The sequence below is a fragment of the Ochotona curzoniae genome, unplaced genomic scaffold (genome assembly GCF_017591425.1).
Source record: "Ochotona curzoniae isolate NIBS_2020 unplaced genomic scaffold, NIBS_Ocur_1.0 contig_2692, whole genome shotgun sequence".
Classification (NCBI taxonomy): Eukaryota; Metazoa; Chordata; class Mammalia; order Lagomorpha; family Ochotonidae; genus Ochotona; species Ochotona curzoniae.
The window spans coordinates 1,526,620-1,543,614 of NW_024465556.1; the positions used below are offsets into that span (position 1 = coordinate 1,526,620).

At 44.0% G+C, this 16,995-nt stretch overlaps 1 long non-coding RNA gene across 1 annotated transcript in view; it reads right to left on the reverse strand.

Moving 5' to 3' along the window:
* The window catches only part of LOC121153317, a 387,354-nt gene extending 383,946 nt beyond the window's left edge, over positions 1-3,408 (reverse strand). The window contains exon 1 of the long non-coding RNA XR_005883384.1: positions 3,279-3,408. This is a non-coding gene — a long non-coding RNA (uncharacterized LOC121153317). The remainder of the gene's footprint in view (positions 1-3,278) is intronic.
* Between the last annotated feature and the right edge of the window lie 13,587 nt (positions 3,409-16,995).

Sequence of the window (16,995 nt, forward strand, 5' to 3'; positions counted from 1 at the left end):
TCCACACCCACCCACCTGCCACAGGCAATCAGAGGTCACCTGCAGGCTTTGAGACCAGGACCCAACTGCTGTCATCCTCCTTGCCCAAGCCTCAAGTCCTATCTCAGGAATCCAGACAGTTGTTCTTATCACTCCAAAGCTTTGCATCTAAGAAGCTATACTTCTCCCCAGCAAATTACACTCTCCAAACTCCTTAAAACTCAGAAAGCTACACATATGAACTTATTGCCATGCTTTGTTTAAATTTTTTTCCCCTCAAATATTCTTGTGGCCAAAAATAGAACATTTTCCGTTCTGGGGAACAAGCAGCATCCATGGGAATTAGAGTAGAGCTTCATGCTTCTGCAAAAAAAAAAATTCTTACCAGACGCGCACACTCACATTCACACACTCACACACACAAGCTGCTCACAGAGCTCTAAAGCTGGCTTTTGTAGGTACAGTGTGATCAGGGGCCAAAGAGCCTCTGTTTATTTTCTATCCAAGAAAAATAGCCGAGAAAAGCAGAGGGCATCTCAAAAATGCTTTGTAGAAAAATAACTTCATCTAGTGCCGTCCAACTCTTATCCCACCCACCACCTTCCCAGAATTCTCCTTAAGACATTCTCTTCTAAAAATCCAAAGCTTTCTCCAGTACAAAGTTCATGGCCCTTATTCCAGCAGGCCAGTATCAGATGATTAACCATGAGGTCTCTCTACGCTAGTACTGCTTCAATAATTTCAGCAATGGCAAATTTAGGAAAATGTTTTCAGTCTTCAGCATTGTCCACATGAATGAGTACTGTCAAACTTGGTACATCAGAATCACAGTCACTCAGAAGACATGCTACCAGCACAAGTCAGAGGAATGTTTCACACATTCTGAACTGTTTAGAAAGTTGATTATCTTCAGCATGTCAGTCCCCTTCCTTAACAGGACTTTCATGGCTACAGTGATACTTCAAGTGTTTGAATATGCAGCCCACTGAACATTCTCTCCTCCTTTAGGAGGTTTGCCAGGGCTGTGTCCTCATAACTGGGAAGAATTTAGTCATTGTTCAGAAAAATGAGAGACGTCTTTGGATCTATTGGGACTGACTAATGAAAGGATGGTAGAGAGTGAAGGAAAAGCCAAGAAATTGGGGGAGGAAGAAAGAAAGAGTATGAAATAAGGAGACAAAGTAGAAAAAAAGATAAGAATTCAAATGTCAGATACTAATTGATGGTGGATGGAACAGAAAAGCGGGTGGGGGGCTTGGGAAAGCATGGGAAGAAGAGTAAACAGAGAGGAAGAGGGGAAAGGAGGAGGGAAGCAACATAATCTAGTGGTTAAAGATCAGTTATTTACCATCTGGATTATATTGGGCCAGTTCGCCACTCTGAGCCTCAATTATCTCTGGTCTAAAGTGGAGCTAACAGAATCCCACCGGGACACATGTGGATTAAATGAGTTAATACCTAAGGTACTCAAAACAATGTCTGGTGTTCAAAGAGCATTCAATTAATGTTAGCTATTATTATTACTGAAAGACATATATGTAGCATGTCTTCATTAGACAGCATTTGATAGCAAGTCAGGCCCCTAGTTATTCTATCCTTGAATTCTTCTAGCGTTTACAGAGGCCAGGTGAGTGCCGAAAAAGAAAGGACTGCAGGGGCCCGGCGCGGTGGCGCAGTGGTTAAGGTCCTCACCTTGCACGCCCGGGATCCCATATGGGCGCCGGTTCTAATCCCGGCAGCCCCGCTTGCCTTCCAGCTCCCTGCTTGTGGCCTGGGAAAGCAGTCGAGGACAGCCCAAAGCTTTGGGAACCTGCACCCGCGTGGGAGACCCGGAAGAGGCTCCTGGCTTTGGATCGGCATAGCATCGACCCGTTGCGCTCACTTGGGGAGTGAATCATCGGACGGAAGATCTTCCTCTCTGTCTCTCCTCTCCTTGCTGTATATCTGCCTTTCCAATGAAAAAAATAATAAAAATAAATCTTTAAAAAAAAAAGGAAGGACTGCAGGATCACAACGAAGATGCTACCAAGAACTCGCAACAAGAGATCAGTTTACAGCTTGCCTACAGTTTGTCACCTCCAAACTCATGTTAGAGTTAAATTTCCATTGTGAAATAGCAAGTAGATGGAAACTTACTGAGAGGCAGAGCCTTTGGGATATGGCTAGAATTAGCTAAGGTCATGGTTGAATCTTGGTGTCTTTGTAAGATCAGACACACAGACACATGCCCCAACTTAGAACATTTGCAAGCAGATGCATGCCTTGACCATGCACATGCCAAAATTAATGCTTTTCCTTTAAAATTTGCCCAGGATATAATATTGTGCTATTAGAAAAAAAAAAGAGTCAGTACCCCAAGCTATATGAGAAGGAATTTGTAGATTCCAATTTGTCACAACCTCTCTTTTCAATTCCAACGCTCCACTCATTCAACAAATACTGTCCAGACACCTCCTGAAGCCTGCACATACACAGTCCTGGTGTGGCTCGTCTTTCTAGCATCAGTTTCAATTCCTTCCAGAAACCTCACTGTTTGGTAGCGGCACCAGGGCAATTACTCAATTGACATTCTTTGCTCTTCAGATCCTGCTCTTCTGCATTTGGTTAACTTTGTCTGCGCAGCCTGGAACTCCCTTTCCCATGTCCTGCATTGAGTGGATATTAGTCATCTGTCTAGGCCAAACATTGTGTTGGATGTTGTGCCTTCCCCTTTCTTCTCGCCAACCATCCAGCAGGTCCCGGTGGCATATACAGCAAATATGTACAAATATGTACAGCAAATATGTACAAATATGTACAGCAAATATGTACAGCAAATAAGTCAGAGCTTACATTGACTGTGCTCTCCAAGGATGACGTTTTGAATTTCTGATTCCTGTGTATATGATCTTATTTGGAATTAGGGCCTTTAGAGAAGTAGGCAACCAAGTTAAAACAAGGTCATGAGGGTGGGCTCCAATCTAACCCTTGCCCTTACTGAAAGGGAAAAGTTGGACATAGAAACACACTTGCAAATAGAGGGACTGGAGTAATGGATTTACAAGTCCAAGGTTTTTAGCCACCACTGGCAGCCAGGAGAGAGACATAGACTCATTTTTCTCTTGCAGAAACAGGTAACCGCCAGAGCTGTAAGACGTTAAGTGTCTGTCATTAAGTGTCACGCAGTTTGGGACACTTTGTTGCATCAGCCTCAGGAAACATGTGTGCTTGGTTTCCATGGAAGAGCCTGGAGGTCAAGGACTAAGGCCAAGTTACCTGACCTGGGACACAAAAGACTCCCTGCATTCTTCCTAAGGTACCTTTTAGGAGTCCACTGTCGCCGTCCCGCAGCGACAGTAAAATGACGAGGAATCTCGAGGGCCTGGAATCGCCACCGCAACCGGCACACACACACACTGAACGAACACGGGAACAAGAAAGGAGCCACGAACGAAAAGAGTTTTATTGCCGAAAACGGGCTGCTTATATACAGTTCTCCACCAATCACTTCTCCCCGTGGGTCCACTGGGCGCTACCTGATAGGCCGGTAGCTATGACATAATCGCTAGCCTATCCCTGTGACTTCCTGTTTATCTGCTGGCGAGACAAATCCCGCCTCCTGGCCCTCGGCCAGGCGCCATCTTGCGGTGGCCCCTCATACACGTGAGGTCGGCCGCTCCCCACAGTCCACATTGTAGAGCAGGGGTTGAGAAACCCTGGCTTATAGGCCAGATCTAGCCTGCCGCCTATTCTGGTAAATAAAGCTTTATTGGAACATAGCCATGCTCATTCGTTTGTTTTGTCTGTGGCTGATTTCACGCCATAACCGCAGAATCGAGTAGTTTCAAGAGAGACCATACGGCCCACAAAGCCTTAAATATTTACTCTCTGGTCTTTTACCAGAAAAATTTTTACTGACCCCTGGTCTAGAAGAAACAGAACCAAAATAAAACATAGCAAAGAATAGACTGAGTTCTATGACAAAGCAAACGGGTGCCCAATAGAGAACAATGGGTTGAATCAGTCTTTAGAGATAGGGTAACATCTAAAGTGAGAGGAATTTTCCTCTCTGTGGTGCTATCCGAACTGATAAGCTGTGCAGTGGAGTTGCAGAATAGCTAGGAGTTAGAATGGTAGAGCTAATGGGGAGTGGTAGTGAGAGGGCGGAAAATGACAAGTTATCTGCACAGTGGACCAGACTGGCCAGTGAAATTGCCAAAGGGAAACATCCACTCACCAAGCCTTGCTGAGAAGTCAGATACATAGATTTGGGGTTTAACATCACAAAGCCCTCAGAGACAAAAGCTGCTCACTCAAAAAAAAAAAAAAACAAACAAACCATGAGAAAGGAGAGTTGCATAGGAAACCTAGGGAAACCTCAAAACACTAATGCCAGGCTCAGAAGAGGACAAGCCTTTTTAGGTTTTTTAGTGGAAAGGAGAGATGGGAAGAAAGCAGGGAAGTAGGGTACAGCACTCAAATGCTGCCAGAGGCCAGGAGATAGAGCAACCAAGAGGTCACATGGCCTGGGGCAGCAATCTTAATTCCTCCGTGGCACAAATGATTACTCTAGCTGAATCATAAGGAAGAACATATAGTTGATTATTGTCATACAAAGAGGGGGAGAAAGGAAAGCAAAGGGAAAGGGAAGGGAGGGAGAGAAAAGAGAAGAGAAGAGGAAAAGCAAAGGAAAGGAAATGGAAGAGAAGGAAAAAAAGTGGGAGAGAGGGAGGGAGGCACACAGGAAGGAAGGAAAGAAGGAACACATAAAAATTGCAGTAATGGAGCTGAAATGAATGTTTTACCCAAAAGTTTAAATGGTACTCTTTTTCTGAATCAACTCTACCTTTTGTCTAAATTCTGCAGCGGACCTAAAAAAAAAAGATCTTGCCATTTGAGGTAACATGGGTGAATTTATGCTGACTGAAGTAAGCCAGACACAGAAAGCAATACCTCATGATTTCACCTCTATGTGGAATGTGTAGAAACTGAACTCAGAGAAGCAGAGAGCAGGCAATTGCCAAGGTTGTGAGATGGGACAGGAATAAAGCTGTCAGAGGGTGCAAAATTTCAGCTGCAAGACGCCTAAGTTCTGGAGATCTAACACACAACCTTCCAACCACAGTTACGTTGTGGACCATAAAGCTGAGGCTTGCTTACAGAGTGTGTTTGCCCCCCCACACACACACAGAGCTGTCTGAGACAAAGGCTATGTCCAATTATTAATAATCACTTCACAATCTACACATGGATCAAAACATCACTTTCGATAGTTTAAATATATACAATTTTTATGTGTCAATTACACCTCAATAAAGCTGAAGGGGAAAAAATTAAATTCAGCAAGACTGAAAATTAATCAAATGCATATGACCCATTCCTTTAGACAGCACCAGCCAAGTCAACAACTGACTTAGAGCCCATTAACAGGTTTTAAAGTAATCCCAGCTACAAATTATCAACTGCCTGCCCCTTGCCAGGTGCTGTGCAAGTTGCTTCAGCAAGGTGGCTTCATTTGCTCTTTCACTAAAATTTTGGGTATGTGTAGAATAAAACACAACCTGCATTTTTTTTTTCAGATGAACTACACAAATACCTACCATTTTAGGAAGGGACAGAACAGGCCCTCCCCCGCAGGAAGCGAATCCATGTCATTTTGATTATTTCCTCTCTACCACCAAGTATTAAATTATGAACTTTACACAGCATGACTCATTTAAGTCTCCTAACAATCCGTGTGGAAAAGAGAGGGTGGTAAGGAACTTAGAGATGTTCAAAACCATGTGAAAGGTCAGCACTAGTGAAAAAGCTCTTGCTTCTCCAAAGAAACATCGCAGAATTCAGAAACCAAGTGCTGAGCTATTAAAAAGTAAAGAGCAATCAAAGCCAAAGCAAAATAAAAGAAAATAATTCCAGGTACCTTCTAAGACTTCTCTGAGGAGTTCCTCAACCAACCAGCCAGCTGCTAGGCCGCAGTCCCGGATGAGGTCACTGCCCAAACGGGGAGCAAAGCTGAAGCTCCTCTTTCCCTCTGGAACTCCAAGTCAGTGCTCTCAGGCGTGCTGCAGGGCCTTGCGGGCGAGGGAACTCCTCTAAGTGCTAATCACACAAGCCATTCAGCTGAGAAGGATCCTGGTAAAGACTCGGAAAAAATGCTTCAGGTGTCCAAACTTACTCCTTGGCTTTGGGAGGACTTTGTTCTGCAAATCCTCACCTGCCTTGCATGTTTCCTGCTGCACCTGGACAAGGTTATTCAACCAGGCTCTCTCTCCCTGCTCTCACCCCTGCTTTCCTTCCACAAGCAAAATCCCACCTCTGAAATGTGGGTGATCCTCACAGAAACGACACTGACAGAGCAGGCGAAAGAGCAAAGCAAAAGGTCCCTAAAATCAGTCAATGTTCACAACATTTGATGGAAGACACAAAAATAAATCACGTGTTCTTTATCATGATTCTAATGAGGGATCAGCATTCTTTGCCTTTGACTAGGATAAAATAAAATACTCCTACTCTGCTGGTGGAAGTTCTCACTGCTTCTAGAATTATCCTGGCAAGGTTCAGCAAGAGCTTTGAGAGAAGTCAAGCCCTTTAACCACAGAAGTCTCCTGGTAAGGATATAAATTTAAGAAAAAGCTCCAGAAAAACAGACTAAGAAAAAGAATGGGAAGTATTGCAGAAACTCTGGGTTCATGGTGCCTGTTGTCTGACACGCAGATAAGCTTCTTAATTGCTGTATGCCTCAGTTTCTCCATCTACAAAATGAAAAGGAGAAATCAAAGTAACATCATGTTTATTGCCAACAAAAACAAAACAAGGAAAGCGAACAAAACTTCAGCCTGATCTGCTCAATGATAGCATGCAGGTTGCTTGCATCCAAGGTAGGAAGATGCTAAAGATACCAAGATGTTCATCATGATATTGTTTATTATGAGGGGAAAAAATTGTTGAAAAGTAATTTCAACAGTGAGAATGGTGACATAAATGATACTTTTATATAATAAAAATCATTCGGAATGGTGTTTTCAGAGAGGAATGAATGAGAAGTGAAAAACTCAGCAAATAATGTGAAACACAAATGGAGACTGAGCCATTGCAGGCACTGCCTGTTCCTGATTCCGGCATGACTTTGTCATGGATGATGAATGCAGTCTTTGCCCAGATTCCCTCTTGGAGTACATCGCCCTCCCCAGCTGCTGGGAATATCATTGCTGATCGCTCACAGCTGCATCCCTCATGGGGGGATTGTGCTTGGCCTTAGGAAACAGAACCATCCAAAATAGACCGCTCTGTGTGGGTGAGAGACAGCAACATGCTGATTTGGGGTTGCACGGGTCCACCCACTTACCTTACTTTGGGACAGCTCTCAAAGGCTGTCCTGGCACCAGAGCTGCCCCTTTGATGAGCTTTGTCTCAGTTACGACCACACTTAGAGTCCATCTGCCTTTGCACAGCCCAGTCCTCCTTTACTTTCTTGGAGGCTGGGGGAAGAGGGGGAGGGAATCCTCACTCATAAATATTCAGCAGGCAGCTCTGGGAGTCTGTCCAGAGAACCCAACCTGATATTTTGATGTCACAATACAATGAAGAGAAGGAACAGAGTGGAATTACACAGCACTGAAACCACTCTGCATGATGCCAAAATGGTGGATAGATGTCATAATAATAAGTTAGTCCAAACCCAAAGGAAATAGACAGGGGAAACTTAGTGCAAACTCCTGACTTGAGGTGATAAGGCCACATCACAGCCAAGTTCATCAGTGGGGTCACTCACACATGTACCACTCAGATTAGGTGTGTTGATAATGGGGAACTATGCATGCACTGGGGGAGGGAGAAAGGAAGGCTCTGACTCCAATTTTGCTGTAATCCTAAAATAGCTTTAAAAAAATGCTGCACCCTGTGGCAACAGCTTCCCATATGATCACCAGTTTGAGTCCCAGCTACTCTACTTTCAGTCCAGTTCCCTGGTAGTGTACCTGGGAAAGCCACAGAAGATGGCCCAAGTCTCTGCACCCACATGGGAGGCCAGGAAGAAGTTCCTGGCTGCTTGTTTAGGGTTTCAGATCAGTCCAGCTCCATCCATGGTGACCATCTGGGGAGTGAACGGGAGGATAGAAGATATCTCTCACTGGCTCTCCCTGTTTCTCTAACTCAGCCTTTCAAATAAACACATAGATCTTTAAAAAGAGAGAAAGTGAAGCAGTTTTACTCTCCTAATATCTCTAAACAATTAAATTTTTAAAAATACTGGAATCTGTGAGACACAAAGTTTCAAGATCTTGCAAATTCTGTTTAATAATCTGTTATTTAAGGGTTTTTGTTTTTTGTTTTTGTTTTAAGAAAGAATTGTTTATTTTTATTGAAAGGCAGATTCACACAGAGGAGAGACAAAAAGAGCTTCCATTCCCTGGTTCACTCCCCAAATAGCTGTAATGGCTAGAGCTGAGCCAATCTGAAGCCAGGAGCTTTCTGTGGCTCTCCCACATGGGTGCAGGGTCCCAAGGCCTTGGGCTGTTCTCCATTGCTTTCCCAGGCTATAAGCAGGGAGCTATTTTGGAAGTGGAGCAGTTGGGACATGAATTGGCACCATTATGGGATACCAGCTTGCAAGGTGAGAATTTAGCCACTGCGCTATTGTGCCAGGGCCTGGGGTTCTTTTTTTTAAATACTTCTTTTTGGTGGTTTTTGTTATTTTTTGCTTGGTTTTGTTGTGTTTCGTGGGTTTTTAAAAATCCATTTGAAAGGATTTGAAAGACCAAGAGGAGCCTCATCTGCTGATTCGCTCCCCATGTACCCTCAACAGTACTTAGCTGGGACAAAAGCTATGAGGTAGCAACTCAATCCAGGAGACCCACACGACCCACACGGATGGCAGGGGTTCAGTCACTTAAGCCATCATCATTATCTCCCGAGGTCCTCATCAGCAGAAAATTACAATCAGGAGCAGAACTCAGGCTCCACACTGTGGGATACAGACATCCTAACTGATGTCCTAACCATTGGGCAAACACCCACCCTCCATGCCTTCTTTAACAAGTAACATGACATTGTTTTAAAAGAGGCAGAGTCCTAACTGGATTGCTAGAATGAATTATACCCTTGAATTTCAACACATAGGTTTGACTCTTCTTCTTCTTTATCTCAGACTAGATTTTCTTTGAAATCATGCAAATATTTCAATCCAAAAGTTATCACTAGTAGGTCATGAGACTAGATTAAATATAAACATGCACGGGGCCCGGCGCGGTGGCACAGTGGTTAAGGTCCTCGCCTTGCATGCCCGGGATCCCATATGGGCGCCGGTTCTATCCCGGTGGCCCCGCTTCCCTTCCAGCTCCCCGCCTGTGGCCCGGGAAAGCAGTGGAGGACGGCCCAAAGCCTTGGGACCCTGCACCCGCGTGGGAGACCCGGAAGAGGCTCCTGGCTTCGGATCGGCATAGCATCAGCCCGTTGCGCTCACTTGGGGAGTGAATCATCAGATGGAAGCTCTTCCTCTCTGTCTCTCCTCTCTGTGTATCCGCCTTTCCAATACAAAAAAAATAAAAATAAATCTTTAAAATATATATATATATATAAACATGCACACTTGGGAGTTGTAGGCAGGATCTTCAAAAAGTTTGTGGTCCATGGAATGATAAGTTTATTTTGATGCAAAACCATTTGGAAATCTGTGCATAGTTTTTTGTTTTGTTTTTCTTTGCTTGTTAGTTTGTTTTTGTAATTAACAATTTGCATTGACTTTTCAAGGCCTCCTCACTTAGGCATTTTAACCTGGGCCTCACTGCAGTTAATCTTCATGTTCCTATGATTTGTCCTAGCTTCAAATCCAGTTCCTCACCCTTGGGGAACTGCTCACATAGTTGTGCTAGTTGCTACTTGCACAAGAAAATCAACCTTGTGGTTTTAAAGCAGCACATCGGGGTCCTATTTTTTTTAATCTTGTCCATCTGTCCACTTACCACACTGTCCATGACACATTGGTGCCCTGGTTTTTTATCTTGTCCATCTGTCCACTCAATCTCCTGTCTGCTCAGATTTGATTCTGAGTATCACTAAAAGACTCCATCCTTCTTGCTTGAAGAAATACAACTTTATCTCATGGAGAATACTGAAAAGAATGTGCCGGATCCTCAATCGTCATTGCTAATGGGACCAGAAAAAGCCATCAAGAGCCATGGAAGCTGGAGGTAAAGGGACGCACTTGCACTTTATACCACCCTCAGCTCGGCATCACTGTCACCACTGCAAGTCGAGAAAGAAACAGGCAAAGCTTTCAGCTGGTTTTCCTGCATCAATTGTTCTGCAAAAATGTACAGATTCTTTCATCAGTGACCCTGGAACAGCTGGCACAGCCTGGTGTGATACAAGGTATCCAGGCACAATGTTTCCAATTTAAAGACAATAGCTTGGCTTTCCTTCTGTGTCTCTCTCTCTCTTTCTCTCTCTCTCTCTCTCTCTTCCTATTTCTCCTTCCCTTTCTCCCTCTCTTTGGCCATCTTAGGGGAGGCATTTGGCCTCTTTACGATATCCGTTTAAATGCCCACGTTCCACTTTGGAGTGTCTGGATTTGGTCTTGGCTCTGAATCCTGAGTCCAGTTTCTTGCTAATATGCACCCTAGGAAGCAGTGAGGATGGCTTGAATAAAGGGATTCCTACCTTTCAAATGGGGGCACATGGATTGTGTTCCTGGCTTCTAGCTTCAACCTGCCCATCCCCGGACATCACAGAGACTTGGGGAATGAACAAGTAAATGGAAGTGCTCTCTCATTCTCTCTCTTAAAAAAAGAGAGAGTGTATGTATGTATGCATGTATATTTTATTTGAAAGGCAGATTCACATAGAGAAGGAAAAACAGAGAAAGAATCTTTCATCCACTGGTTCACTCCCCAAGTGGCCACAACATTTGGGGCTATGAGAATCCAAAGTTAAGGAGCCGGGAGCTCCTTCTGGGTCTCTAATGTGGGTGCATTGAGCAACACTACTCTGCTTTCCTGGGCCCCAAAGCAGGGGGCTGGATGGGAAGTGAAACAACCAGAACACGAACCAGTGCCCATCTGGGATGCTGGCACTTGCAGGTGGAGGATTAGCCAATTGAGCTATCATGCAAACATGCTGCACTCCCTCTCTCTCTCAAACAAATAAAATAATAAGTGAATAAATTACAGTGTAATATTTCAAGAACTCTCTTCTAAGAGTTTATCACAAAGTGGTTAGAAACACAGAGAAACTTCCATGAAAAGAGCTATTAATCACAATGCTACTATTTATTTGTAGTAACAGCCAGAATAAGAAACTAGATGCTCCAAGCCAGAAAAATGGTTGAATAAACTCTGCTTTATATTAAACTCATCTTTCAGAAGACTTTATAAGGGAAAAGTATAAAATGAGGAAAGCAGGGGTATTCACTGTATGATGTAATGTGTACTACATAAAAAATAGACACAACTCACATAAGCAGTAAAAATTATCTAGAAGCAAAGACAAGTTGTCACTAAGTGGCATTGTCTTAGAGTGAGATCCTTACGTGATTATTTTCCCCTTTCTCCACCTTCTGTGTTACCAACTTGCTATAATGGGTTGGGGGAGGATAGACTTTACATTAAAGAGAGGGAGAGAGAGAGAGAGAGAGAGGAGAAAGGAGTGGGTGCCTGCACTTTCACCCTGGCTTCTGAGGTGACCAAGAAAAGCGAAAGAACATCTGATGGGATCACAGAAACCAGACACCGGAGTGCTGAGATGGATGACAGAAAGCCAGCAGCATAAGAAAAGCCAGCCAGTTAATGTGGACCTAAGACAACAAGTTAAAAGAAGAGTGACAGGGTAGGCACAAGGGGGAACTTGCACCGGGATGATATTTTGGAATGTTCGCCAGTGTGACTTGCTCAGGTTTCTCTTCACCCAGACCTTTCTTCCACTTAGTCATCTGTGTGTTCTGAGACACTTTTTTTTTTTTTCAGAAAACAGAAAATCCTTGAGTCTATCCTTGGCCTTTGTTTTCAAGCAGAAAGCCACCAAGGAGGAAAGGAATTTGGGTATGAAATAAAAGACAGATTGGCTGGCCGTCAAAATTGGAAAACACTGCCCAGTCTAGGAGGAAGGGGACATGTGGAGAGGAGGCTAAGAGAAGATAGACACTTCTGGGTTCTGGGCAGTAGATCCTGGAGCCTGGCCTCTCCTGTGACCATGCAGGAATGGAGGAGAAAGACCGCAACGCCCTTACAGGCTTGAACATCATGGGGCCCTTTTCCCAGGCAGAATCCTCAGAGAGGGAGAGGTGTCATGAAAGATATAAACAGTCCAAAGCAGCCAGCTGTTTTCCCCACTCCAAAGTGATGCAGAGGACAAGCTGGATTCCTGCATGCTTGGCAGGGGTGAATTCTACCAGTGCTCAGCTACCCAGCAGGATCACTGGGGCCAGCATGCTATGCAGATTCCAGAGTCACCAAGTGACCCAGGGCCTGCTCCCAGGCATTTCAGGTCCTGGGAGGTATATCCAAGGGGCATGCAGAAGCAGCAGAAAGCTCTGTAGGAGATTGACCCCTGGATCTCTGCCTACTGGGCCTATATGGGAGGTCCCAAGGTTGTGGCACACCATGTTCCTGAGGAGAACTCCCTGGCAACAGTCTTGGCTCACCAACCTGACCTGATCACTGGCCATTCAGGTGAGAGCAGTGGGCTGCACCCTAGTTTCTCTTCTCTGTCCTTGGACAAGCTGTGCTGGGACTTCCTTGATAAGTAGCTCTCAGAAGTCAGTGCAGTCCCACATTGCCTGCCAGCCAAACGTAGTGTGCTTGACCTGCTGCATACCTACCAGCCATGTGTGTTGTACGTGACCTGCTACGTGATTGGAGGGTCCAGAGATATAGACAAGCCTTCTAGCCACTTACACTCTCATTGTTGGGTGGGAGAACTGTCAGGAGACACCCTTCTGCCTTCCCCTCTTGGATATGCCTGATCAGACTGTCACTGGTGGTTCATGCTGACGAACGCCACTCGCCTCATCCCCTTGGTGGTCTTGGGGTCCTGCTAGTCAGAAAACCCCTGAGAAAGATCCACCCAGCTCAGAGCAGGTTCTGAGATTGCAGACAAAAGGCCCTGTACCCAAGCCCTACGCTGTGTGCCCTCCTGATCAGGAGCAGACAGAAAAATGGCCATCTTAAGGTCTGTGACGGTAAATGATGCTCTACAGTTACACTGCCCCCAGGCCGAGGAGTGGTTTTAGAAAAGGCCCCAAATGCAAGGAGAGCATGGAAAGGCAATTTGCTTAGCCAATTGAACGTCTCATTCCCCACATCCAAAGGAATGACAACTCAAATGCAAAATTTGTTATTTCAATGACACTAAGATCCCATTGATCACAAAGATGCATCATGAATTGCTGTACTACTAAGAAAGATGTCTCCACTTAATCCACAAAAGAATTTCTCATTACTCAGAATTTTTGCTTTCTCTTTGCTGGAAAATCTTTTAGACTTACTGAAACAAAGATTTTCATTGTAATCATTCCTGTACATATATTAAAAAGGAAAATTTAGAATTTCCCCCCCCCAAAAATCTTTTCCGATTCTAGCTCTTCTGAATTTGTGTTTACATTTTCCTCCACACTATTGAATTCTGTGCTAATGATCAAACAGTTCTCAAATTAGTCCCTCTGTGTACTCCAAGTGTTCTACAACCTTCCACACCCATTGTGGAAGAGTAATGTGGGGCATTCCAGCTTGACATGTACTAACAGGTAAAATCTTTTCTATAACTCAGAAACACAGGGTATCACAGATTCTTACACTTACAGCAATCAACTTCTGCTACCCTGCACGAGTATTTTGCCTTCACACTGGAAGTATCACACACATCCATTTTTCTGTCCCTTCGAAAATGATCTTTTCAGGCTGACCCTTAACTAGGTAATGAGTCTTTCAGATGAAAAACAAACAAACAAACAAAAAAACAGGTTATACCCTTCCCTTCACATTGTGACAGCATTTTTAAAAGAACTCATCGGGCAGGCGAGTATAGACATGAGATTAACAGCTTGGCCTTGAAGTCCAGATGACATGGACGTGAGTCCCGGATCTGTGCTATGTATTGCACATGTTGCACATCAATTATTTGATCCCCAGGGAATTCAGGGAGACAAGCCAGCTTCTCACTAAAGTCTTAAGTCATTTCCTTTTCAGGCATAGAAGGAAACCCTAGTTCCCAGTGCCCTGTGCATAGATGAAGCCATGCAATCAATTTCTAGCCAGCAACATTTGAGCAGAAGGGATACACCACTTGTAGGCCTGGATTCTATCTCTTCCTGTGCAATCCTCTACATCCTGTCTCCTCTCTCATCAGCTGCCACCACATTCAAGAGGACCCAAGGGGAAATTCTATAAACCCTGGAATATGGTGGCACTTCCATTCGGAGGGCATGTGAATTCCTCAGTAGCTAAGAGAAGCAGGCCACCTTGACCACTAAACTACAGGGGAATGAGCTGACAACAAGGCTCTATGTCACAGTGGTTATCTGCCTCGATATAACACGAGTCTGTGTGCCCCAGCTTCCACTTCTATGACAAAGACTGAATCTGCTACTGACAGGAGTTGGCACGATGCCTGGCATACAATAAATGCTGAATAATAATGGCTTTGTTGCCGTTGTTGGCATTAGCATTACTACTACTGAGGCAAGAAAATACATAGATTTTCAACAAGCAGGTAGCTTTCTGCAGCATGTATTAAAGAGAAGTAAAAACTTCTATAAATATCAGCTGATAAGACTATATGTAAAGTGAAATTTACCCATTGCATTTCCAGATGTTGAGAATAAAGACCTTGAAATAAGGAAGTGCCTGACTCATGAGCAAGCAGAGGGGGTTAAGGACCTGTGTCACACTCAGAGGGGCAGCAGAAGCTGGGAGAAGAGAAATCCAGATGAGGCCAGAACTGAAAGTGCTCCCCTGAGCCACACTGGGCAATGTTTCTCAGCAGTTTCTCAGGGAAGAGGAAGTGGTTGTCATCATCAAATTCTACTCCCCGAGTATGTAACAGTTAAGTAAACACAGAACTAAATCCTTGGACTTCTTAGCAAGCAGCAGGGTTTGGTTATCATTGGGTTCCTTTAATGTTTCCATAAAGTCTGCCATTATTTGATCCCTCCAAGGCCGCAATGAAAACACATCCTCACCTGCTATTTGGAGTTCATTCTGGTAAATCAAATGGCTCCTCCTTGTTAAAGCTTTAACAAACTTTATTTCTAAGTGTTTACAACACATTCTATGCTGTAGGCCTTTGAGACTTTCCCAAGCCAGTCTCATCACTTGTTTTTTTCATTCAAGAAACATGGTTTGAGTGCCTGTTCTGTGACATTGTGTCAGCTACCAGACACAGAACATGAGCGAAAATCATGTCATTCTTACCCCCTTTGTTCTTACATCTTGATGTGGGTGGTGGAAAGAAACCAGAAATGTGTCAACAAATACATGCATAATTGCGTATGTAGAAAAAAGTGCTCTGAAAGTGAAAAAAGAAAAGAGGAAATCATGATGTTCTGTTGGAGAAGATAAGGAGGCAGGGATGCAGAGATCCTCTGGGCAGACCTGCCTATCACAAGACACGGGAGTGAGCCAGGGACTAAGTGCTCCAAAGCACAAAGATCTCGGGCAGGAGAGGAGGTATTTTAAACAACTGCTAGGGCCCAAGAATTGAACAAACAGGAATAATATGACCCAAAATGAGATTCGGGGAGGGAAGAGGGCATTTGGCCTAGTTATTAAGATGCTAACATCCACATCTGAATACCTGAATTCAATATTCAGCTTTGCTCCTGGCTCCAGCTTCCTAAGACAGCAGCCCCTGGGAGGCAGTAATGACAATTTAGCCTATGTAGTTACTGCCACACACAGATTGCATTTCCAGCTTTGTCTACAGCATTTGAAAAGTAGCCTAAATGAAATGTGTGTGTGCGTGTGCGCGTGTCATGTGTGTGTCATGTGTGGGTCAACCTCTCAAAAAAAATGACATGAAGTGGCACTGGAAAAATAAGTAAAGAGCTAGGAGGTATCACAACAACACGTGGGTACCTAGGCAAAGACCTGTCTGAGGGCCTTTTCAACTGCAGTGCAGAGGCTTTGAGTGCTGTGAAGTGATGTGATTTGTAACGGTTCAAGTTCATTCAAGACTGCAAGGTGGACAACTGATTGGTGCAGATAGCAGAAAAAGATACATTAGAAGGTTGTTTAATTCCCCAAGCAAGACAGGGTGACACGCTGGGTTCTCAAGGTGTAATGACAATGAAAGAAAGGGCATTCTTGAGAGAAATCTTGGAAGTAAATGCTTCGGGACTTGCTGATTAAGGAGTGAGGACAAGAGAAACATAAAGGTCAACCTGTGAATTTCCTGCCTGTCATAAGAACAAATATTTTACTGACCTAGGAAAAGGGAGGAAGAGAGTGGCTTGGGAAACAGGGAAATCAAAAATTCATTTTGAATTTGTTAGTTTGGACATACCGCATAAGTCAAAGATTCCAGCCTGACTTTACTCTTTCCTAACAGTAATTCCCTGATCATCAGTTTGAACTTTCTGCTGTCTCATGGATGCCTGCGATGACAGGAAAAGTCTTTCTTAAAGTCTTGCTCCCTACTGTCTGTCTATCACAATCAAATCAGTGAATTCCTACCCTGATTTTACTGCCAAGCCATTTCCATCATTTGTTGGAACTACCACAGGGTAGCACTGAATGAGAATTAAAAGGGGAAAACTTTGGATTCACTCATTTCAGATGTTTGGCTCTGCATTCCCCACTGACTGGCTGGGTGATTGAGCATACCAGCTAACCTCTCTGAGGCTCAGTTTCCCATTGACAAAACGATACCATCAACCCATTGTGGCAGAAATTGCTATCTGTGTGCCTAATACTGATTTTTCTCTTCATTCTTATGAAATTCCAGTTTTATTTCGGGCAAAAAATGTGCCCTGTCGAAATGCTCAACCATTCTGCTATTTTTCTCAAGGTACGGAGTGATCCACTGACATTATTATAACACACAGTGAAG